Here is a 24,166-nt window from a genome sequence, read left to right on the forward strand (position 1 = left end):
TGGCTGCTGTGTGAGATGGGTGTGCGAAAAGATTGCTCCGGGAGCTGGAAGGGATGAGGTCGTAGCTCAGTGGTCGAGCGGATGGAGTCCTAGCTCAGTGGTGGCTCTGGGCATGCAGAAGGTCCCAGATCCCATCCCTGCTGTATTCTCCAGGTAGGCTGGGGAAGAGTTCCTGCCGGAAACCTTGGGAAAGCCGCTGCCTGTCAGTGTAGCCCATCCCAAGCTAGATGGACCAAGCATTGGGGGATCATAGGGCGGTAGCTGAGTGGAAGTGCATCTGCCTTGCAGGAAGAAGGTCCCAGGTTCCATCCCCGGCAGCATCCCCAGGAAGGCTGGGAAAGCGTCTTCCTGAAAAGCTGGATGGACCAGTGGTGTGATAGGGCAGCTTCATAGGAGTGTGAGGACAGACAGGAGAAACCTTGGATGCAGAGAAGGGAGAAGGAGTGAAATCAAGGATGGGTTCCCTGGTACAGCCATGGAGCTGTTGTTGGTGCTGACCCAGAGAAACAGGCTTTCTCATCTGCCCTCCTCATCTGGCCAATGGCATCACCTCTACCAGATCTGCATTATTCTCCTCGAAGAGTTGTATTAACTCTTCTGTCCAGCACCCCCTGCTGGCTGATGCTGGAATATCCAGCCAAATGTGGCCTAGATCCAATGGGGTCTGTGCTTATGCTCTTTCCCCACAAAGCAGGGTTCTCCCACTTGGGTCCCCAGACACTGTTGGACCATCACTCCCATAATTCCCAGCCACAATGGCCACAGGAGATCTGGGGTTCTCGCATTCCCAGATGGCCAACAGGGAGAATCCCAGCCATAAGAGCTCTGCAAAGACCTTCTGGTGGAAGAGGCCATGGCAGGACCAGAAATCTCCTTGCTTTCCCCTCTGAAAAATGCATTCACAAAAGGCAAGAGAGAAAGAATTCTGGCTCTGCATACTGAAAAATAGCAGTGTTTCTTTTCAAACTGGCAAGCCCTCCCTTTGGAATCATGAGAAGGATCAATTGCACGATGGCGATTCAGGGAGATTAAGCATCCCAGCCTTGTTCAGGAGCTGTGCGTGCTCCAGTTCGGTGAGCCTGTGCAAGGGGACAAGCCAGGTCGGTTTGGGAGAGAGGCGCTGGCATGGATGGTGCTGTCCCACCCTGCTCTGGTGCCCAGCACTTTACCCAGGTGGGAGGAAATGCCGCCAGAGGCAGCCCCTCCCCCTCCGACCTTGCTGGTCATCAAGAGGACCGGATCACCAAATGGGAGCACCCACCACAGCTCCCAACTAGGGTGGGCTGCTTGGCCTGCCCCGATCATGTGGATCTTGGAGATTCCCAGATGGAGACGGAGAGCTGGCGATTCCAGACGGAGTATTTGGTGATCCTGTTCCACTTGCACAAATGAAAGATGCTCCCTGAGAACTTCGAGCCCTCCACTCGCCCATCTGCTTGCAAAACCCCAAAGGACCTTCCTATCCATTCCCTGCTCTGGGTGCTGCTGGAGGGGAGGAGATGTGGGGGTGGGGCCCTGACTGAGATCATGCAGGGGCTCTACTCAGCAGCAGCAGAAGGTCTGGGGAGGAGACCCACCCGAAAGGGCATCCCCTTTTCCGCCATGAGGAAAACAGCCTCTTCCAAAGTCTAAATTCATCGAAGGCTAAGCAGATGCTTGGACTTCCCACAAAGCTCTCAGTTTGCTTTTGGACAGCCAGCTTTGGGGATATTTGAATACAAGTCAGTCTGGCTTTTGGTTTAGGGCCACCTCAGGAAGTCTCCACTTGCATGAAGTATCAGCATCCAGAGCAGGGAAAGCTGAAGGCAGAAAACGGAAGCAGCAAGACATGCATTTCAGTTCTCCAGGGGAGAGCTCCAGTTCTCAGCGGGTCTCCATCCTCCCTCCCTGGAAGTGGAACTTCTCTTCCAGGTCTCACCCCATACACAACGGCCGGAGTTCCCTGTATTGGGTCCCCTGATGTGGCTTGACTACAACTCCCATTATCTTCTGCTGCTGCAATGTCCTTTGTGGCAGTGGATGATTGGGGGAGTTGTAGCCAGGGGTGAGACATCTCAATTGGGGGGGGGGATGCACTGCATCACATATGGGAGGCCTTGGGGTAGTAAGCATGACTGGTCCCCTTTGCTAAGCAAGGTACACCCTGGTTTGCATTTGCATGGGAGATTCCAGGTGAGCAGGGCAAGACTTTCCCCTTAGGGGATGGGACGCCACCTGCATGCAGAATAAGCACCACCACTTGGGGAGCGGTTCTGCTCTCCCACAGCGGCAGTGGCAGCAAGCCCCGCCCCCGAGGAGGAGGAGGAGAAAGAGGAGGGGAGGGGCTGCTGCAGCCGAGGCCAAGCTGGGGTGGGCGGGGCAATGGGAGGAGCCAGCGGGGTGGGAACTCGGCCCCGGGAGGAGGAGTTAGAGCATCCTCCCTCTTTGCAGCCAGTTGCCCAGGCTGGGTGGGGGCGGGAGGGGGCGGGGCTTAAGGGGCGGGGCACATCCCCACACGAGGAGGAAGGAAGCCACGCCCCCTTCTCAGTCCGGTCAGGCGGCCCCTCACGGGAGTGGGAGACAAGACCCCCGAGAAAGAGGAGGGGAAGGAGGGGGAGCCACGCCCCCCACAGAGCACACCCACCCCGTCCTGAGAGCCCCGCCCTCTGCAATGGGGGGGCCAAGAGGGAGACCCAGGGGCGTCACTACCATGAGGCAGGGGGAGGCAGTCGTCTGGGGGGCCCACTGCCTGGAGGGGCCCCCCAGAGACCCCTCACCTGACTCCCCATGGCCCCCTGCCCAGCCCCCAGACCCTTCAGCCCCTTGCCCTCTTGGCCCCCTCTCCTGCTGGTCCTCCTGCTCGGCCATCCAAGCAGCAGGCAAGCTGCTTTTCTCCCGGGCGCCTCTCAGCGGATGGGCGGGTGGGCGGGGCTTGCAGGGAGGCCTCCGTGTAGGCCTCCGTGAAGCCTGGATTCGAGTAGGCTGGCCAGCCCCAGGAAGAAGGCTGGCCGTCAGAGGGGCCACCCCAGTTTTCTGCAGCAGACCCTCTTCCCAGGCCAGACAGCTCAGCCTTGGCCAGGTAGAAGATGAATTCCTTTCTGTGGTTCCCCCCACCCCCTCCAGGGAGGGATCTGCTTGCCATGGGGCTTGGATGGGGGGTGGGGAGACGGAGAAGTCTCTGGATATTTCATTGAAAACTGAGTGGGAAATGTGCTGGCTTCAAAAAACCCTCTAAAAAGCCCGATAAGTGGCTTGTTTCATGGCAGGAAATTACAAAAACTTCTGGAACAAATTTATTTAGGTATTAATTCATTCATTCATTCATTCATTCATAAATACACTTATGTCCAAGTTGTTTTGCAACCCAGGTCTGAGTGAGAACTGAGACATGAGTGAGAACTGTGACGCATGTGTTGTGCTTTTATGTTTTTCCCCCTTAGGGTCAATCTGGCCAACATGGGAATGCAGCACCTCCATTCCAGAGGAGATGTGTGTTAAAGGGCTTTAAAAGCCTCTTGTGAAAAACCTCCTGGAATCAAACTTGACTGAATTGGTTCCGAATTCTGAGAAAACAGACATAGGCTCACCCTGCATGCTTGAAAGTCTCCTTTGCTAATCTGCAGCAAGGGGCCCATTTTAATCATTAGTGTTTCTAGTGTGTTCTAGGCATTAAAAGTAGCACCAATATATAGTATTCAATGTATATCACTATATATTGTGAAGTGTGTGTGTGTGTGTGTATTCAGTGAAATGTATTTCTTGGCAGCATACTTATTTTGAAATATCAGACTTAAATCCTTGGAAGCCTGGGGTGTGTGGAGGCCCTGGACTTGGGGGGGGGGGGGCATTTTAAAATCTCTTCTCAGGGCCCACTCCAACCTTGCTACGCCCCTGAGCACATTCGGCTCCGCTCTTAGAGCTCTACTTCGAAAAGGGAGCACAATGCAGAGAGCTTCACGATTGAAAAGGGAGCTGCATCTGCTGTCCACAGAGCCACCACCGGGTATTACTTGCTGGCAGACTGGAAGTCGCTTAGATGAACTTCAAGCTCAAATCCTTGGTTTTGCAAATACACCATATGAAAAAGGAATTTTTGACTTGGAAATAGTTGTGCCTGAAAGGTATCCATTTGAGCCTCCAAAGATGCGCTTCCTGACTCCTTTTAAAAAAGGTTTTACTCCCATATAATTCTTCTCTTCTCATTTGCTCAATTTTGTACATCTGTTTTTTGTATGTTTTGAATGAGGACAGAAATGTGAGAATAAAAGCCCCCTGCTTACTGGGCAAAGAGGCACCTTTTTCTCTTTGTAAACCGCCCTGAGCCATTTTTGGAAGGGTGGTATAGAAATCAAATTATTATTATTATTATTATTATTATTACTATTATTAATAAATTTCTCGGCGGGGGGGCCCATTTAAGAATCTTGTCTCAGGGCCCACTCCAACCTAGTTAGGCCCCTGGGGAGACCCCAGGGAGACTCCCGCTCGGCCCACCTCTCTCTGGGGAGGGCCAGTGCGGAGGCTGCTCTTTTTCTTCCCCCTCTGCCAGGTGGGGCGGAGGAGCAGCCAAGAGAGGGCGGGGCAGTGGGGAGAAGGCGGGGCTGGCCGTGCCGGGCTCCCTCCCTCCTCGCCGCCCAGCCCAGCCCACTCGGCCACCCCCCTGCGAGGTGAGCAGCGGCAGCAGCAGCAAAGAAGCTGGGCGGAGGGAGGAGGACGGAGCGATCCCGCTTCAGGCTCCCTGCTCGCCCCGCCCCACCTGCTGGACAGCTGCCTGGAGGAGGGGAGCTCAGCAGCAAGCAGCAGCCAAAGCCGGCAGGAAAAGAGCTCTGCAGCCCATGATGGGTGCCCCACTGGCGGCCGCCCCCACGTGCTCTGGGGCTGCGAACCCTCCTCGGTCTGTGCACCGTCGCCCTCCCGCTCCCTCCGTTCAGCCGAGCCCGGCTGTGGGGCTGCTGCTGCCTGTTGGGTCCTTGCCTGAGTGGAGAGCCTGGAAGGCAGGGCAGAGACCGGCAGGGAAAGGACTCAGGATGCCAGGCGCCACAGACCTCAGGAGAGGCCTCATCCATCCCCTGGTGGTGGGGGCTCAGGAGGGGACCCACTTCCTCCTCTTGTGCTGGCCACTGAGATGAGCAGCTGCCCACGATTCTTTCTGTCCCTAGCAGAAGAGCAGGGGAAGGAGGAGCCCCGCAGTCTGATGAGGATGATCACAACAGGTAAAGTCAAACTCACCTGGTCCACCCGGATGATAATAATTGGTTATAATCGGTGGGATAAGGAGAGTGTTTACAGTGCCAGAGCTCATAGCTGAATCCCGGAGACACACAGGTTTGTGCACAGGGTCAGGGATGTCCCGCAATCTTCCCTCCAGGGTTGCCCATTCTTGTAGCAGGCCAGCCTGAAGAAGGCTCTCCGATGAGGCAAGGCAGTGAGATGCGCAAAATCTCTAGCAGGACAGCAGTAAAGCTGCTGGGGGCAGAATTCTCCAAAGAATTCCAAAGCATTGGGACCAAGCTCAGGTCTCTTTGCAGGTCACTGTCCCATATAATCATCTTGGCTTTCTGGTATCCCAGAGATAACGAGTATTGAGAGGGACACCCAGAGATGGATCATTTTTCCGGCAGGTTGGAAATGAGTCTCCCAGACAGTGTTTCTGCTGCCAAACCAATTGGGGGAAAGATCAATTGAAGCCAAAACTCAAGAGATGCAGCCAAGCAGGAGCGGCAATTGAGGTGAAACCAGATCCTAACCATAAGGAGCAGGCATTGGGGGCACAACACAGCACTGAACAAATTATCCTCGGTAAGGTGAATGATCTCAAGGCAATTTTAATTGCGATAGACAGACCCCACTTTCCTTCCTCCTGCCCAAACAACCTGAAGAGTGAGCATTCAGTGACATGCAGCTGAATCATGTTCTGTACAGTTCTAACAAGCAGGGGTCCCAACCCTGTACAAGAAGAGTACCCGTCCCATGGCAAACCTTCAGCTCAGGTACCCCAGAGCAGCAACTGAGTGTGTGTTTGTGGATTGTAAATGTGGCTGTTATGAGACAGGAGACGCCAGTCACTGACTGATATCCAGATATTACTCATGAGTACTCTCATTGAAATTAATGGGCCAGGTTTACATGTCCCATTTCAATGAGACAGATGATGAGGAACTGAATCTGGATGCAAGTCAGGGATTGGAGGAGCCCATCTCACAACTGTCACCTTCTAAGAGTGTGTGCGTGCTCTCCAAAAAACACAACAGGGGGTGCGGTGGGGGCGACTCCAGTCAGTGGCTCGTGGCTATTTCTGTCCCCTCCCAAGTTGCCAAGAAGCCGTCTCATGGAAGTCTTGTCCGGTCCATGTCAAGGGGAGTGCTCGGTGCGAGGCTGGGGAGAAGGAGAAGAAGGGGATGCAGAGCTTCAGCACCCAGCTGGCTGCAGCCTGGGGAGGGGCAACCTCGGGGCAAGAGGACCCCCTGGCAGCCCTCCCAGTCCTCGGACCTCTGCAGGACAGCATGCTGTGACTGCCCGTTTTCCTGATGAGCTGAGTGGGGATTCCCAGCTGGGGCAGCCCAGGATTTGTATGATGGGAGTCCATGACAACTTGGAAGACCCAAGTTAGGGAAGCCTCCAGTGAAGGGAAAGAAGGAGCATCATGTGCTGTTTCACTTGGTGGGCTGCTGCAGAACCCCTGAATTGACTCAGAACGATGGTCCCCAGAACGGCCCTGGAAAGCATCCGTGAAGAATTGGTCAGGCAGCATCTTTGCAGTTTTGCTTGGGAGAGGCAGCTTGTTCTGAGCCAAGTGGATTCCTGCAAGAGCAGCTGCTGGCGTCCTTTCTCCAGCCAATCCTCGTGAATCCTCCATCTTTTCCATTTCCCCCAGGACATTGTAGGACTCGAAAGAATTCCTTCTCAAGCCCGAATCCAGAGGGGCTCAGCTGGACACATGGCAGTGGCCTCTACTTCTCAAGGGGAAGAGAAGGGCAACTCATCTCTTCCTAGGAATGGTCACGATGAAATGTACTGCATTCTAGCTGCGCACCATTTTACAAAAAGAAACCCAAATCTTCCAATTAGAACTAGTTTTCAAAGTTCCATTGAAACTATCTTTGATGTATGCATTTAATTGTGCTGGCGATAAACAACTTTGAAACTCGTTCCCTCTGGGGTGAAAAGGGTTCTTTTGAGAGCCAGCGTGGTGTAGTGGTTAGAGTGCTGGGCGAGGAGCAGGGAGATGAAATCTCCGTTCAGCCTTGAGCCTCACTGGGTGACTCTGGGCCAGTCACTTCCCTCTCAGCCTAACCTGCCTCACAGGGTGGTTGTGGGGGGAAGCAGAACCCTGTTCACTACACTGGGCTCCTTGGATATAAAGAGAGTGACATCAATCCATGCGGGGCTCTCGGTGGCAGCTAGTCCTGATGGCTGGAGGCTACCTCCAGGCTCAGAGGCAGGGCCCCTGTGAATACCAGCTCCAGGGGAGCAACAGCAGGAGAGGAGGCATGCCGTCATCTCCTGGTGGTGAGCTTCCCAGAGGGCTCCACTGGTGCGCTACTGTGGGGAACGGGAGGCTGGACTCGAGAGGTCTTGGGTCTGATCTAGCAAGGCTGCTCTTCTCTTCTCTCGGGGAGATGTTGCTGCCGTTAGCTGCGAGCAGAAACTGCCAGCCCCACTGAGCTCTCAGAAGGGACCGAGCAACTTGTAACTCGTGCATCGTTTTCAAAAGCTTGATCTGGCAAGCTTTCATGAAACCAAACCTTGCCGAGAGAGAGGGAGATCTGGGATGAGAGGTCTGTGGTAGTTCTGGCCCCAAGCAATTGGCCCAGTCCTGCAACCAAGCGCGGGAGCACTTTTGGATTTGTCTATTGGCTGGTTGGTTTTTGGAGTCCTTGTCTAATGGGTCGGTGTCATTGTTGAAGAGAATCTGTTTCATGGTGGTTGCAAGATTGGTGTTGATTTTGGTTTGCTTTGGGTTTTGCAGGGATTTGACAAGCTGAACCTAAGGACAGCCCACTACACACCCCTTGCGGCTGCAATCGCTTGAAAAGAGAGACTGCTGAGTATGTGAGGCAAGATCCTCGGCAGACTCAGAGTACATCTTGCCCCTGGTCATGGCATTCAGTAATTGGAATGAGTCCGGAGCGTCTGAAACCCACGAGCGTAAATGGGGGGTGACGTTCCTCTCCCTCCCTGCACAGTAAGCTCTAGGGGTGGGGTTCATGGACTGACTTGGGCATATTGGCCACGTGTCTATTCCAGGATCCCAGGGCATGGGGGCGCTGCAGGGAAAGGACATCGCTTTCCCACCCATCCCATCGAGACACATGCCTGTTTAGTCTTTTTAGTCTTTTCTGGTTGCCAGCTTTGCAACCTCGCTGCAGACCTGATTGTTGTGGCATGATGTGGCCTATCTGCTGCTGTGCCATCCAGTCTAGAACTGTGTGTGTCCTTGCCTGGAAAATGATGGGTTGCCTCTCTAGAAGAGTGACAGCTTGGGTACCAAAGAGTTGATCTCTCCCGTCGTGTTGTCGGTTAGCAATGCCGTGACCTTCTATGCTGTCTGGAAACCCTGGTTGCTCCCTCCTGCAAGTCTGAAGGTTCCAAGGGAACTCTTCTTTGGCCGTTACTTCAAACCTTCTATTTAGACTAAAAAGCATTGGAAGTCTCAAAACATGGAGCCCATTAAAACAGGGCTTAGCACATCCAGCTTTGTCCATGCTGGTCTGCTGCAGAACCTATCAGCCTAGGGAGCTGCAGCGTGGGAATCCAGTTGGCTTTGCTTGTCTTAGAGCAGGAGTTCTCCAGCCTGGGTTGCCAGAGGTCATTTGAATTCAGTTTCCACCATCCCCTGCCACAGTGGCCTTCAGGGGTGATGATGGGAGTTGTAGTCCAAGAGCATATGGTGACCCAGTTGGAGAACCTTTGAGAAAGAAAGCAAGTCATGTAGAGAGTTTCCAAAACTACAGTGATTCATTGGGGTGATATTGGTTCTGACAGGAAGATCTTGCCAGACTCCACAGGTAGAGAAAACAGTCTCTCCCTAGCCATAATGGGCCATTTTCCAGCGTTCTTCTCCTTTCTCTCTCCCCCCCCCTATAGTTTTTAATAAGGGCTTCTCTTTTGCGTGTAGTAATTCTACAAAGCTGATGAATCTTTATATACCGCCTCTCAAGTTCCCAAAGCGGTTGACATAGGTATAAATTAAGTTCATTAACTCACTAAAAATAAATTTTATTGATTTACAATAAATATAATGTAGTAATTACACTTTTCTTCAGGTGGCAGGATACTCAGATTTGGATGGTCCAGGAACCGCCTCTGGGAAAGGAACTGTAAGTGGCTCTTAATTACCATCTGGGTGCAGTTTTGGGACAGGAATTGGAAAATCAGCTTGAACTGCTTAAGGGTCTCAAGCGACAAAGGTAGCTTTGGACCTTCACGTTTCATTCTTTCTGCTGAGATGCAGAAAGCCCAATGCATGCTAGATTCCCAGACTGTATGCAGTGAGCACGTGAGACACTTGGAATAGACCCAGCCGTGACTGCAGGGATTCAAAGCCTCTACGTGGCCCTCCTCTGGAAGCACCAAAGCCTTAATTCGACAGTGCTATGACTACAAACACTTATCTACCACCTTTCAATGGGATGCCATTGGGAACATCTGTCTGGCTATTCCAGCAGGTGGTGGAATAGCCACCTGGTGGTGGTGATTCCTGGAACTCTCTTCAACTTGAAATGCAGGTTGGGTAGGAGTGATGACACTGGGCAGATGGGTGTAGAGGAGGCATTGTGTTTCTCTCCCTCAGTCTAGACAACAGCTCCTTCACCCTTCTCAGCAAACAGGGTTTCTCCAGGCTTGGACCTGTCTACTCATCCCTAGGAAGTGGCCCTATCAGACCAGTGGTCCTTCCAGCTCAGTCTTTTCCATCCTGACTGGCAGCAGCTCTCCAAGATTTCAGGCAGGAGTCTTTTCCAGCCGACCCAAGCGGTAATCTTCCCCTGAGCTCCGCCCCCTCCTCCTTCCGGGTCAATATTGTGCCACACCCATCTCACACAGCAAGCATGGATGGGCCCCAGTTTCTGGAAGGACTTGTTCTGCCGAATCGATTCTTGCAAGTATAGGTCCGCAAGAAAAGGTTGCAGCATATCCCTGGTATGCCTTGAGGCTGTGCAAGGAGGAAGTTTGAGACCCCCTTTCCCCTCAGAAGCAGAAGGGGTTGTGAGTGCTGTGAGGGAGTATTCTGCAAGCGGAGACATTGCCTGCTCTTTCAGTTACAGCCCACTGTTCCCCTCTTTGCCACTGAGCCCCATGAGCTCTGCCCAGCTAGTTGCCTGTCAATTGCCTAGAGTCCATGAACATTCCGCTCCAGCGAGTTACATTGGGGCAGTTTGGAGGAGTAGCCCCCATCTGGCTTCTTTTCCTTCATAGTTTGGTTAGACGTATCTGCTGGTTATCTTGAATCCACCTTGCCCACAGGTGTCCCAGTTGTGCCTCCATGAGGAGCATTACATCTCTTTCCTAAACAGATATGTAATACTGCTGCTGAAACGATATTTCTATGCCCCACAGGGCTCATCGAAGCTCGAGAAGCAATTTTAGATCAAGAAAAGGGAACTAGGGAAAAGAACCAAGAGTCAGTGCTTTCGGAAAGAGAAACTGCTGCCAGTCAGAGCTGGGCGGTGCTGGGCGAGACGGAATGTTGGTGTGTCTGCCAATCTGCTGTCTAGTTTGAAATCCCAATTGGGGGACATATACTGTATTTCGCCTAAATTGATTGCAAGTAGCTGACTTTTCCTTCTGTTTTGGCACTGACCACCCAAGCGATACTTCCATTGGAGGTCGCAATGTGGCTAATACTGAACATAAATAGGTATCTGGGATGTCCACAGGCATGTATTTTGTCATGCCACTGATATCCTGCCCTTCCGTCAGGATGGTGTGCACGGTTCTGCCTCCCCACTTCTATTCTGGCAACAATCCTGTGAGGTAGGTTAGGATGAGAGAGACTGAGTATCTGGCCAAAGATCACCCGGTGAGCATTAGGGCTGAGTAGAGGAGGATTTGAACCCAGGTCTCCCCTGGTCTCCCCCAGAACTCTCACTATGCCACTGCTCGGGCTCTCAGTATTGGCTGCAGGAGAACAAGGAGGTGGAAATCCTGCTTTTTAGCAGGGCAACAGAGTAGTGGGTTGTCTATGCATTGTTAAGATTGGCTGGCATGAATTTTTAAAGCGTCGAATCTTGCTTCCTCATAGGGGCTTCTGAAAACTGCCTTTCTCCGGGGCCTAGCAAAGCTAGAGAAGAAGGTCCCAATCGCTCCTACAGCCCCACAGCCTACAGCCCCACAGCCCAGCCAGGTCCCACTCGCTCCTACAGCCCCACAGCCCTACAGCCCCACAGCCCAGCCAGGGACAGCCCTGCCTGCCTCCTCTGCACTGCTTTTCAGGGCTTCTCAATGTGACAGTTGGGACCTTTTCTGAAGGAGATAATGCACCTGAGCCTGACTCTGCCAAAGACTGGGTGCTGAGATTTGGGGGTCTTTGTTTTGGCCCTGAAAAGAGAAGAGGGGAAGAAAAGCATCTGATGCCAAAGTGCTCCAGTGTGGGCGTGCAAGGGGAGAAGTGCTCAAAAGCTGTTTGGCATTTTCAAACAGTAGCCAGGGTGGAAGAAAGCTCCCCCCAACTCCAAACCAGAAGGGCTGCATGGTGTCAGTCCCCTGGAAGAATGTTTTTTATGGCCTTGGTGACATATTGTACAATCAGCCTCAAAGGAGAGAGGAGAGGAAAGCTGGTCTTGTGGTAGCAAGCATGACTTGTCCCCTAAGCTAAGCAGGGTCCGCCCTGAATGCATATGAAAGGGAGACTAGAAGTGTGAGCACTGCAAGAGATTCCCCTCAGGGGATGGAGCCGCTCTGGGAAGAGCAGAAGGTATCAAGTTCCCTCCCTGGCTTCTCCAAGATAGGGCTGAGAGAGATTTCTGCCTGCAACCTTGGAGAAGCTGCTGCCAGTCTGTGTAGACAATCCTGAGCTAGATGGACCAATGGTCTGACTCAGTATATGGCAGCTTCCTATGTTCCTATGAGACAGATACTGGAAGGAAATGTTTTTTAGTCATGGATTGTATTCAAGAACATCAACAACAACAATAATGAATAGTGGTCAGGTCAGATGCAGTTCCATTATAGCAACAGCATATCGATACAAGTAGGAGTAGATGTAAACAAAGGAACAAACAGTAGGTTTGTACCAGTTAAGACTTGGCTATATACGAAGAAGAAATAGATGTAATAACATATCCCAGGCAACAGTTCTGTATCAGCAGGGCCAAGTGCATTTCTGCACGACTCAGATCTGCTCTTCAGTTTTCCAACAGACAAGCCCACGAAAAGAGGCATCAAAGAAGATCGTCATCAAGGCAGCTTGTCAACCTCTGAGGGAAACGCTAAAGAGATTCTAAAAGAGACTGATGGCCAACTAGGATGAAGAAATACAAGGAAAAAGCCTTCCACAGGAGCAATTGCTCTGGACCTACAGGTGCCTTAAATATGGGGAAGAGACCCCAGCAGGAGGTGTTTCCACAGGGCTGAGGTGGTCAAATGCATTTGCATTTTAGCAGCAGCAAATCAATACAAGTAAGAACACAAATACATACACAAAGAGTAGGTTCGCCCAAGTTTATATATATCTCATTCCTATGCAATCATAAATTAAGCAAATAATACTAAATAATATAATGAAAATAGTTAAGTGAAGTACAAGTGTCACTATGGCCATCTTCTCCTCCGTTTGATCGTGCAAAAGAGAGAGGAGGAAAGGAATCAGGCCCTGCGGCTGGCCAGGGTTTTCTCTGCAGGCTTCCGCCTATTCAGATCCAGGAAAGCACTGATCCCAGCCCCATGGCTTTCAGGCCCGGCCTCAGGCCTAGTTCCCACATCTCCATGGAGCTGACCAACCTGTACCCCTTCCCATGGCGCAGGGTGGGCTCTGCTCAGGTGAACAAATGCTCCCCCATCCGAGAACGTTTCCCCCTTGTGGACAAAAGGTGGATCAGGGAGAAGCCACGCCAGAACCCTAGGCCAGAAAGGGAGACTCATCCGGATGCCAGAGGGCATGAACCATATTGATGCATCGCGGAGGACCCCACAAGAGATTTCTGCCCCGGGCCAAGTTAATTTTTCTGCCTCTGACCCTGCAGAGCTGCTGCTAGTCGTTGATGCCAGTCCTGGTCTGGGAGGACCAAAGCTCCGGCTGTGCTTCAGATCCCCCACCCCACCCCAGTCTTCCTTTCAAGGTGGAGATTTACACATCAGGAAAGCTCTCATGGGAAGCACAGCCACGGTCCACTGATCCAAAGAGTTGCTTCCAGAGGAGGTGAGTGTGGCGGAAGAGCTGAAGGCAGCACACAACACACTTCTCGGAGGACTCTCCCCTGATCTCCTTGGAACGTACCCGGCCTCTCCTGCGCTTCAAACAAAGTTACCTTGGGCCTTCTCCTGGATCCTATGGCCTTTTCCTCTTCCTGCTCTTCTTCTAAAGGTAGAAAAGAGAGCGACATGAGGATGTCATCCCAGACAAAGGATTGATGAGTGAAGATAAGTTTTAATGGCTGCACAAGGAGGAGGTCTTCCCTGACCCTGCCCTTTTTCAGAGGAGATCCTTCAGGAAAGACATGCTATCCTGTCTTGCCTCATGTTTCCCACACTGGCCATCTGCTGCCTCTGGGAAGCCCCCAGGCCAGAGGTGAAGGCCTGCCCCCTCCCCTGCCATGGCTCCCCTGCAACTGCTACTCAGGGGCATCATGCCTCTGAGCCTGGAGGTGGCCTACAGCTGTCCAGACTAGTGGCCATGGATAGGCCTGTCCTCTGTGAAATGGCCAGAGTCCCCTTTAAAGCCCTCCAAGCTGGTGGCCAGCACCGCATCCCGTGGCAGAGAATTCCCTAGATTCATGATACACTGTGTCCAAATGGGAGGTGCTCCAGCCCTCTGATCCTCTCGGTTTCCTCTTCTGCACCTTTCATACCTCCGGAATGTCCTCTGAGAGATATGGTGACCAGAACTGTACAGAGTATGACTCCAAATGTGGATGTCTCAAGGGGTGATGATATTAGCAGCTCTGTTCTCAGTCCCCTTCCTGGTGATCCTTTGCATGGAAATTGTCTTTTTCACAGCTGCTGCACACCGAGGCGACACTTCCCAAGAGGCGCTTCCTCCACAATTACTCCCTGGTCTTCACCAAGGCATGCAGACTTTGAAAATGGAGTAATCTGCACTTGTGCTTGGAAGGAACTGCTGTCCTCTTCGAAGGGGGCAAGATGTCCCTGAGGCGCCCACCAGACCAGCTCTCACCTCCTCCCCACTATCCAGAGTGCCAAGTCCCTACTGGGGCCTGCCTTAGATACCCACACGCTTCAGCAAAGAGGCAGAGCGCAGGGAAAAGCTTGTCCCAGAGAACTTAGTACTCCGTTTGGGGCCCGCGCGATTCTGATTTCCTCACCTAATTCCGCTTCCGAAAGCGTTCCAATGTCTCAAACCTTCCTTTCTTTTTAGGGAATGCAGTTGTGGGGTCGAGGCCACAGGTAAGGCAGACATGTTGGGTTTTGGGACCCTGGTGGAACACACGAAAGTGACACTTTGCAGTGGAGGCTGGTTTCAAGATTCACCAATCAAGAGCACAGTACAGAAGGAAAAACAAAAGCAAGGTGATATTCTCAGAGATTTGGCAGAATTTGAAAGATTCATAACTCAAGTGCTGAGCACTTCTTGGGTCTAATATACAAACTGGAGATACATTCTCCTGGATGGATACAAGGGCAGGAAGAAAGGTGTGAAGAGGGTCTACTGGGATCTACCAGGCAGCAGTGAGCTTCCCAGGCCATGGTGGAACATGAGGATGGACACGTTGGCTTGTAAAAGAGAAGTTGCTACTACTCTACCCAGTCTAGGCTCACTCGTGCTGGAGGGGCAGTTCTTCCCACAGGGTGGAGGTGGTGTGTTTGTGCCAGCTTGCGCAAGCGCCTCAGGACTTTTTCTCGGCCCACCTGCTGCAAGAGCACTGCTCTCTGGTTTGGCCCACAGGACAGATTGGGGTGGTTAGGGTCTGTCTCCTGGTGGAACAAAAGAGCCATTTGCCAGCCAAGTCAGAGTCAGGTTTACACATCTAATTCATCGTTGTTGTTCTCACCACCACCACCACCACCACCACCACCACTACCACTGCAACAACCCTTGAAACCCAGAAACAGGGTTTCTGCTGGAGAAATAGGGGGATATGGGGGGGTGAATTCCAAGCGCCATCCCACAGGAGTAGAGAGCCCAGGATTCCTTGGAAAGGGAGTGTGCTTACCACAAAGTAGGGTCGGGTCCGTTCGGCCTTGGTTGTGGAAAGGGCTGGAGTTTGCAGTGGAGGCTGGTTTCAAGATTCACCAATCAAGAGCATAGCACAGAAGGAAATACAAAAGCAAGGTTGTATTCTCAGAGATTTGGCAGAATTTGAGAGATTAATAACTCAAATGCCGAGCACTTCTTGGATCTTATATGCAAGCTGTTAGTGAAGTTTGGCTGAGTAGGGTGAAACTTGCAGAGTCTGTGCCTGCCTCCCACGGGTGTCTCCCCCTCTTCTCTGATGATTCCTACGTGACTGGGGCTTGGGACTGGCTGAGAGCTTGTCCGACCCAGTTGATGGCCATGAGAACAGCTCTCTTGAAGCTCTGCTGGTCCTCCCCAGCTCCGCGATCGGCATCATTTCGGCATCATTTCCCAAACACTACCTCTATGGCTTGCAGTATTCTGTGGGATGAGCTGCTTTGTCTGCCGCATTCTTCGGTGGAGTTTTTTGCAAATACCCATGGTGAGAAGGTTAATGACAACAGGTCAAGTAGTGGCCTATGCAATCCTGCCTTTCTGCACTTTGGGTCAAAGACATCAAGAAAAGGACACAGACCCACTTCTGAAATCTCAGCTCCATCATGGGAATACTCAACGTTCTCTCAGGACTGCTGTTTTCACAGTCCAAATCAGAGACTGAATGGTACAGGAATCCTGTTCTCCTTGTGGGGTTGTGCATGTTTTTGGTGTTCCCCAACTAGTGTGTGAGTTGAGGGCTCGGTCGTTGGAGGGGAGGGTCCCGTGGGAGGCGGACACAGGCTTTAAAGGCATTTCCTCCGATCTGGGTTATTTGCTGGCTGAGTGTGCTGGGTAGCATGGCCCTGCCAGAGTCTGTGCCCACCTCCCCCGGGTTCATTTCCCTCTTCTCAGATCTAATTTTTGATGCATACGTGACTCCATAGTGGGAGGGCGCACAGCTCCTGAGACTGCCTGGGAGCTTGTCCTAGCAAGCTAATGGCCATGATGAGTACAGCTCTGTAGTGTGTTGTCTATTGAACCTTCACAGAAACTCTACCAGAACCCCCTTGCACAAGTGCAATGGGGAAAGATCTAGCACTCCCTACATGGCCCGAGAATGCAGTCCACCCCTCGGTTCCAACCCCCATTCCTCTTCTATAGGAGACTTAAGCCTTGCATAAAATGCATATGGATAGGTGTTGGCATGAGATGTTCAGATTCCTTAGGTGATGCTCACTCCCATGGCAAGATCTACGCAGTCTTGGGGTGAGCTGAGGCTCTTGGATCTGAGGCAGAAAGGTTCAGCACAGGCTCACTACCCCGAGGACCAAAAATGCATTTCCGCAGATGGTGGCTGACATCCAGAACCACACAGTGCTATAAGAATGATGCTGAGCAATCAACTTTGGAGAAGCGGCTGCCACTCTGTGTAGACCATACTGAGCTAGGTGGACTAATGGTATACTGCCACTCAGTATATGGCAAAACTGTTGTGTACGTACGAGCGTAGGTCTCATCATGCCACAGGGAAATTCTTGTAGCCAGCGCTCACGCTCAGGGAGAATTCCACCCAGTCCTGGAGCGAGCCAAGGCTCTTGGACCTGCAACAGAAAGGTTCAGCACAGGCTCGGTGCCCGGAGGTATGAAGAAGCATGATCTCAGACTGTGGCTGCCATCCGGAGCAGCAGCAGAGCGCTGCTGGAAAGATGCTGCACAAACGCAAAACTGTTCTGCTAGACAGCCACCCTAACTAGCCAGCAAGACATCTAAGCCTGCAGTGGGCTTGTCCACATTGCTGAGGCAACCTCTACCCTGCTCTGGTCTCTCCGTCTGGTCTGGTCTCACAGTGCTGCTCTCTGTGCAGGACCGGGGTGTGTGTGTGCTCTTTTAAGGGATAAGGAATCCCCTTGAGCCCCTGTGCCATCTTGACTTTTTCTCAACTTCTAAAAGAAATCAAGAAAAGGACACAGACCCACTTCTGAAATCTCAGCTACATCACAGGAATGATCATGGGACTACTGCACTGACCTTCCCTAGATCTGGCCTAAGGCAGAGGATCACCTCAGACTGGAAAGGCTTCCAGGGCGGGAAGACATGCGAACCAACTGATGCTAGATGGACAGTGCCAGATGCACTGTCCCTCCCTCGGGTTCCGGCCCCCCTTCATCTTCTGTTAGGAAGATAAGATTTATTAGAACGTACGCTGAGAGGTCTCCTCATGTGATGGGCAGGTTTTTCTTTTCGCCATTGTGCACATCTAAATTAATAGTCACCCTGTGACTATTAGTCACTCAGTAAGCCAGGGCTCTTCCACCTGCAAGAGACAGTTTCGGCACAGACTCGGTACCCAGAGGGCTGGAAATGCATTTCCTCAGATGGTGGCTGACATTCCGAGCAGCAGGAGAGCACTGGTGGAAAGATGTGGCAAAAGGGCACAACTGTTGTGCTAGCCGGCCACTCTAACTAGCCAGCAAGAGATGGAAGCCGGCAGTGGGCTTCTCGACATTTCTGAAGCAACGTCTACCCTGCTCTGGTGTCCCCCACCAGTTGGACTGTTCCTGTCTGGAGCTATCCAAGGTCCTGATCTTCCTGCCCGAATCTTGCTCCCCTCAGAGCTGCCTGAAGCAGTGTTCTGCAGCAGCAGGCCTCCTTCACCTTATGTGATTGTCTAGCCCTAACCCTGACAAATTATTTGCTGGGCCTGTGCGCAGCTTCAGCCCAAGCCAAAAACTCTGCACAGTCGCCCTGGACCCATATGTGTGGATGACCATACCCACTGTGCAGTGCTGCCATCTGCACAGGCCGCAGTGTTTATATGTGTGTGTGCTCCGCTAAGGAAAAAGGAACCCCCTTGAGCCCCTGTTCTATGTTAGCAGGCATGCTGGAACTTCAGCCTTCCCAGAGAGCTCTTCTAAGAGGGCTCCTTCTCTCTGAAAGGGCCCTGCCGTCACTGAGAAAAGAGCCGGGCCATGCCGAGGTCAGCACAGCGGGGAATGGTTCTCAGGCTGAAGGGTTTCTGCCCCAATGGCCCCTGCTTGGAATAGAGTCAAGGTCACTGCTCTGAGGTCTGGATTCCTCCTGATACTCTGAAGGCATTTCCTCCAACTTTGCTCCTATGCTCTGGGAAAGTAGGATGACACTGTCAGAGTCTGCACACGCCTCCCATGCATTCCTTTCCCTCTTCTCTGATGAGGTTTTTGACTGGTATGTGATTGGCGCTTGGGAGGGTGCAGAGCTCCTGAAAGAGGCTGGGAGCTTGTCCCACCAACTAATAGCCATGAGGACAGCTCTGTGGTGTGTTATCCAGTGAAACTTCACAAGGCGCACACAAGTGTTGGCTTCTTGAATAGGGCCCTTAACACAGGCCTGCACCAGCATCTGGGGGCTGAGCTATACTTCAAGGTGCACCCTTTACTCACAGTGCCTGCATACACTACCCCACTAGCCAACCCATTTGATCACGATTTTGAAAGGCTGCCCTGAAAGGATCACAAGTTCCGACTTAGAAAAGAATACTGACCAATGCATTGATTAGAGCTGAAGAGAACATTCTGGAGAATGATCTTATCCCATCTATTAAATGCATGGGTGAATATTCGATCAACCTATCAGTCATGTTCTTTCCCAAGCTATTTCTGTCATGTCTTGAAAAGAGAGACCTGTCTTACTCAGAGTGTATGAATTGCTCCATGACCTGCAGTGGCAGTGCTTACAACACCAAACAAAAAAGCTTCCTCGGGAGTGAGGGTGTGGTAGGAAGGCCGTGAAGATTGATCCAGCTGCAGGGAATTATTCCTTTCCTCCTCTCTCCTTTGCAGGGTCAGACTGAGGAGAAGTTGGCCGCAGTTATTTGCTTGATTTGTTTGTTATTTTCTATTCCTACTTGTATTGCTCTGTTGCTACAGTGCAACTGCATTTGGACTAAGCATTGTGGAAACTCCTCCAGCTGTCATCTGCTCCCAAGATCTCAAGCAGCAGAAGGTCCAGAGAGGATGTGCTTCTGCAGGAGGGTTTTCCCTTCTGCTTCTTAATCAAGGTTGACTAGGGCAGAAATGCACTTTGTTCAGCTGATACAGAGTTGTTGCAGTATTGGATGGTCTGTTTGGTTATGACGGAGAATTCTGAACTGTAATGGGTGGTGGTTGCCGTAATGGTAACTTGTCTGTGTTTCTACCAGTGGCAACAGGTATTCTGGGCTGGATTTCAATACCTTTGAGCCTGGGCAAGCACACAAGTCTTTCCAGAATGAAACCTGCTTTACTTGCACAGAAAGGATCAGCCTGAGGAGGTGGTCGATCAATGCCCTCCGAGGTGGTCTTTGTGGCTGTGAAGCAAAAAGAGTGAGAAACTGAGTTTGTCCCAAGTCTAGGATTGATGTGAAACCTTCTTCATTTCTCAAGACATGCTCATGCCTGGGATATATTGTTACATATAGTTCTTCTTCTTATATATCCAAGTCTTTACTTGTGCAAACCAACTGTTATGTTTGTTTACGTCTATTCCTACTTGTGTTGATATGCTGTTGCTATAACGGAGATGCGTTTGACCTAAGCGCTGTGAAAAATACCTTCTGTTGCAATCTGTTCACAGTATTTAAAGCAGCAGTAGGTCCAGAGGGCTTGATTTGATTGTCGATTTGCTTGTTATGGAGAATCCTGAACTGGAATCTGCGGTGGTTGCCCTCATGGTATTGATGTGAATACAGATTCGTCCCTGGGTCCGCCTTTTAGCCAATCAAACAGACTCAGTGGGGATCAATTAGAGGCCATTTTATTTGCTGCTGCAGCCAGCAAGGTAAATCAATGGCTATTGCTCTGCATTGAAATACAAATTGGTTATAGGTGCATCTTACATTTATACAGACAATCTGAATGATGTTGACACCCTAGACATAGTATACTTGGCAACAAAATGGTGGACTAAGTATCTAGTACGCATGAGAAAGATTCATTGTTCACCTGGTGATCACCCCTTATTTGGTTACATCCTGTTTTCTTTAACTGTCAGCAAAGAACGGTGAGAACCAAGTTTCTTTAGATACAATTTAGTGGAGAGAGATAATCATGTGAGGCCGTGTCCTTGAGCTGGCCTGAGCTGGGCTGGGGTTACTTGAAGTTAGAGTGAGGTATTCTAAGTAAAATGGAGTTACTTTGGTTTTCTAAAACACATCAATTCCCCCCTTAAACACTGCATCATCCTGAACCTTCAGGATGCCTTAAATAAGGTTTGTAAAGGTACAGCTATATGTATGGGTCTTACATTGTGGCAAGGTTTAAAGGTTCTCATCAACATTTGGATTAAAGCTGGAATGCATTATAAGCAGCAACATGTTGATTATCAATACAAAGAAAACACATGCTATAACTAGAATTATCTTCTGTGCCTATAAATCCATAGGCTCTCCATATTAGTTAGATGAAAGTTCTAACTGTTTGGAAATATTAATAATAGCTGCTTTTTAACACAAACTCTTAGATGGAACTCTGTGTTTCGTGTGGCTAAAGGGTTTGGGACACATGTGGTTTTGGGATGCCTTAAACATTTGTGATGCATTAAGCATAGTTTTTACAGAAATGGTATGTGCTATGGCAGGCACATTGCATACAATATTCTAGAGCTACAAACATAATTATATAATTCTATACATCACACACACATCCTTAACGACCCATATCTGGCATGATTTGATATAGATAAAAAGTTTTACACATAGCAGCAAAGTGTACAAATAAAGATTATACAACTTAGAGCAAGCAACATGATTTTAAACCATCTTTATCCCAAATAAAGTCTCAATAACAGTCTTGCATTGTGGAACCAGGTGCTTCTGGTGATTAATGGATTATCAGTTTGTGGAAAGCGATAGCGATGACAAGTCATGTATAATCACACTGATTAATACAAGTGCCTATAAAATTGCAGGTAAAGCTTGGGCCAGCTTAATGTCTTAGATCACAAAGGGATCAGTAACTTGGGGATAGGTGCAGACTTGCAGGTAAATGCTCTGGTTGAAATAATGAGATGATTGGCACAATATATAAGTGAAACAAATAAGGAAATGACTGGAGAGCAAGCATGTGAGGTCCATGATCTTACAGCACAGGAGATAGCAAGGTTTTCAACATAATGATAGCACATAGTCACTACAAGAAAGTAATATAAGAAAGTGGTGCAAATCATCAACTCCCACCCCCCTTAGTGTCCTCTAAAGTCTGTCATGGCCAAAAAGGAAGCCATGGAGAGCTTTAGAATTCAAAATCTAAAAGTCCTTGGTAAGGAAAAATATATTTTAGTCCTTCAGTTGAGAACCAAATGCTCTTGTAAAACGTTGCAGGATTTTGGCTATCCTGATCCGTGTTGTTTTGGCTTGTTTGGCTAGTGTCCACACACAAGCTCAAATGTTCATGTGTTTGGGAGCCTTGACTCCCTCCCCTTGTGGGCAATCTGAAATCGTGTCTTTGGCAGAATTTGAAATAGTGTCTTTGACAAGGTATCTTACCCAGGTAGGATGGTTCCAGGGCTTTACAGCTTGGGGAAGTGCTGTTGCATGTATGACTCCAGAGAAAAGTGAACAAATTGGCTTGCTTGTTTGTTGTCTATTCCTCTCCTACAGCACTTAGGAGCAGGAAGATGAACTGTGCATTAGGCCTTCTTCCTCGAACACAGGACAGGGTAGTAGATGGACGTTCTGTCACCATTGGGTTGGATTGGAAATGCAGATAGGGACTGCCCCCGGGTAGCTGCTGCTGCTGCTGGTTAGTTTTCCTGGGTCACTGTTGATGGAGACTCCCTTGGGATCACATTCTGGCGATGGATCCAGGTATTCCTTCCATCTGGGGAGGACCAATCCTTCTTGGAAAGACAATTCAAGGCACTGTTGGTTGCAAACCTGTTTACTTGAGAGAAAGACAGGCAAGTGAGTTGCCAATTCCCTCCCCCCCATGTAGGGACAGCATCCTGAGACTAAGTCTCTGGGTGCCAACCATTAGCACAAAAGGAATAGTCAAGTTTTCAAGGCAAATAATACAAAGGATGGACAAAACCTGAGGCTAATTCAATTTGGTCTTTTGGCAATTCCCCCCCCCCCAATTTATATTTTTGTTTCCCTGTTTGCCTTGGGCCCCCCTTTCACTGAAGATCAGAACAGGGGATGATGTCTTCATTTGAGGCTTGGTGGCCAGGCGTGAGGCTGTGTGTGGGAGCCGGTGCTTCTTGGAGGCTGGCTGGCTTGTGTTGTAGGCTGGTTTCTGATCACGAGAACAAAACAGCAATCCTGGGCAAAAGCAAGGCAATAAAGTCAAAAAGAAAAAGGCATTCACATCTTTCACCTCCCTTGTGAGTTTGGGGTTTAGAGGAGGCATTCAAGCCTTTCAGGTCAATCACAGTCACTGCTAACAAAGTCCAGTTTCCATGTGGCATCTCACATTCTCTTCTGCATCCTGTTCTTCCTCTTTACAACAACCCTGTGAGGCAGGCCAAATCATTTGAGTTGTAGGCTCTGTGTCGCCCAGCAAGTGTCTTGGCTGAATGAGGATTTGGACTCGGGTTTTCCCGGTCCTGTTCCAGCACTCTAACCACTGCACCACGCTGGCTGACAATCATACTTACAGTCCTTTGTCAGGGCAATCAATCTCCATCCAGTATAACTGACTTCATCGTCAGTAACGTGTAGATAGTTGTGGTGTCCCCATTCTCCATCTTTAGCCTCATAATTAACCAGTCACTGATGGATTCAAGTTTGGGTTTGACATTTCTGTAAAGCGAAAACAACCTCTCGAGACAAGGAAAAAGATAGCCCACAGTCAATCCCTGCCCTCTGTTTACCCACAGCTTGGGCATTACCTGACTTGGTATGTCCAGTGAGATACTACTATACCTTGCTAAAGTAGGATTGTTTACTACACAAATTACACAGGCTGTTGCCACATGTTCTGCAAAAGGGTCCATCCAAGAGGCACAAAAGTGTCTTTGTATTGACTAGGAAAAACCAAAGGATTGGTTCTGCAAGAATTCCACATCCATCTGCTGTTCTTTACCAGCCATCCTCTTCTAAATGCGCCCCCTGCTGTGGTGCAAAGTCAATGTCCTTTTTCTGAATATGTGGGGGGGGGGGTGGGTTTGTGCCAAGATAGTTAGCACAGGAATCAAAGTTGCTTGGAAACAGGAATGAAAGGAGCAGCGGTTTTAACTGCAGCATCTGCCATCCAATTACCTTTTGTCACTGGGTCATTTCCCTCTGGTGACCTCTGCTATGGATGACTGCAACCTCTTCTAGTAGTGTAACAGCATTCTAGAGTTCTGATATCTGTGTCCCATATTTTACTTCCTTGTTTCCCACTGTTAAAAATCTTCTTTCTTTCCAAGTGGCCCCATGAGTTGTGTAAAAATTACCTTGAAGGTGATGAGCTCTGCAAGCTGTGCTGACTGAGATACCTGGAGAAAGAGCATGGTCAGTCACTTCTCCATCGCCAGCTTACGTTGTCCATCTTACATGAAGCTGCCTCCATCTGTGTACAAATCAATGTCTGCATTTTGGAGAGGTTGATCTTTAAGATCAGGACGGCTTGGCATAGATGCAGTCCACAGCTTGCAAGCAATCATGTTCTTGGTCTTCTGTAGTCTCAAAAGGAAGTAAAGTAGCTGGATTAAGAATAGCCATGGAAACCCCAGAATTCCCCACCAAAGTCACATGATATTCGGTCATGTGTGAGGGAGTCAGCCATCTATTGCCCCAGACTAATCCCTTTTAGCTGGGAAATTTCCAAGGTGAATTGCAAACCGGTGCTTTGGAACTCCTTGCCACTTGCAGGATTGGCAAAACAAAATTCCTTTCATCAAATCTCATGTCTGGGATTTTAA

This window comes from Hemicordylus capensis, chromosome 3, assembly GCF_027244095.1.
Source record: "Hemicordylus capensis ecotype Gifberg chromosome 3, rHemCap1.1.pri, whole genome shotgun sequence".
In the NCBI taxonomy this organism is placed as follows: domain Eukaryota; kingdom Metazoa; phylum Chordata; class Lepidosauria; order Squamata; family Cordylidae; genus Hemicordylus; species Hemicordylus capensis.